We start from the raw sequence: 1,982 nt of genomic DNA, 5'->3' as shown, positions 1-1,982 counted from the left end.
GTCAAAGTTTCGTCGGAACGAAGTTACGGAAAAATCAATTAACAAACGGAGACGTAACAACAGGTTAAAGGTTGGATAATTTATTTTAAGTAACGGCAGCTGAATTTAATTATTTTTGTTCAGTTTTAATATAATGTTTGATGTTTTCTATAGGGCGTATGACGTTAAGAGTGTTCTAGATGACGTCACTAAAATCTAACAACTCTGACCAATACCTAGAAGGGAGACATCAGATATAAATACGAGTAAATTAGCAAACTAGCAGTGAGTCAGTCATTCAATGAAGTATTTGGATCATTGGTAGTTATCGCGTATATTCAGTTACTCGATCGATTAGCCATGATACGGTACAAGTAAATTTATTTGTACATTATTTGTAGTATCATTAGCGAGGTATTTCTGTTCGAACATCATTTATAAACTTAGGCCTACAAGTTACAACAATGTACAAGTGACAGCAGCTTGTAGAAAAATCAAGGAAGAAATAAACTAATTTGTTATCGTTACGTGGACTGAATTCCGAATTATCTTCATTAAATAACTCAAAATAAACAGTCCAACGAAAGAACAACGTTATAACAATGGGTTAAAGATTGAATAACTTATTCTAAGCAGGTCAGTTGAATTTCATGACTTTCGTTAAGCTTTAATAGATTACAACTTGAACAGTTCATTCTAATTAAGGGCGCTTGAATTTCATTACATTTGTTCAGCTTTAATAAGTTAAAGATTGATGAACTCATTCGAAGGCAGAGTATTAATTACAACCTTTCTGAATCCAGATTTTATCAAACAGAAGGGAGAACGTTACGCCCTTTCTAAAGCAGTATATTAATTCCCAAGTGATAGACTAGAGGTAGTCAACACCACCCACTTGCCACCAACTCTTGAAAAACTCTAATCTAATAGTGTGATTTAACCGTCACGTTTATAAAGCACCCACAGCCCTAAAGTGCGAAACACAATATATATTATTTTTTGGCGGTAACGGAGCGCGAACCATGAACAATTAGATCCACAGTTTGGCACGCTTACCACTAGGCCGCGCTCAACATAGTATATATACACAGAAGAATATGGACAACAGACTATTAATGCTATGAGTGTGAGGTTATTTCAACGAAACCTTTGTTTTCTCTTCACCTATATAGTTCAAATACCTTCTATTATAAGACAAATCTGTGATGACCTTTCAGTTGTTTCACATAATTTCATCGAAATCAATTAAAAACTATTTACCAGTGAAGAGCGTTTTATTACGACAGTACATCAACTGCATCATGTGGACTTGTCTCCTAATGCTGAATTTGTTTGATGGTTCATGCTTGTCCCCTGTTATTGTATAGATTTGATAATTCACATTTGTTTCCAGCAATTTTGTTGATTTCGTAATTCATGCTTATCTCCTCTCCTTCTGTTCTATTGGTTTAATAGCTCATGTTTTTATTTTGTTATTATGCTGATTTGATGGTTCATGCTTGTCTCTAGCTATTGTATTGATTTCGTAGTTTATGCTTTTCTCCCGATTTTGTATTGATGGCAAGGTTCAGCTTGCCTCATCATAACATTGTATTGATTGATATCATGGTACATGTGTTGTTTATTTTTACCCACTGGCAACGTAAGGTTCGAGGTTGTCTCCTGATGATGTATCAAACTTGTCTCTGAGTGCTGTATTAATTACAGGGGTTCAGTCCCGTGTTTTGATGATGTATTTTTTGCATTTTTCTTGATTATGCATAAACTGCATAGAAACGTTTTTTTTCTCTTTTTTCTGATCATGTACTGATTGCATGTATTAAACTTGTATCATCCTAACATATTGATTGCATAGTCTGAGGTATTTTCAATCATGTGCCAATGTTTTTGTTGGAAGTTGGTATTAATTAAGATTAAGTTTCTTGCCTCTTTCTGAGCAGCTCCTCAATAATGACACGCAATTGTTACGACAGAGGAGGTCACGTGACGCTGGTAACACGTAA

This window comes from Limulus polyphemus, unplaced genomic scaffold (assembly GCF_000517525.1).
Source record: "Limulus polyphemus unplaced genomic scaffold, Limulus_polyphemus-2.1.2 Scaffold410, whole genome shotgun sequence".
NCBI lineage: Eukaryota > Metazoa > Arthropoda > Merostomata > Xiphosura > Limulidae > Limulus > Limulus polyphemus.
The sequence above is the reverse complement of the archived record's forward strand: the minus strand, read 5'-3'. Positions refer to the sequence as shown.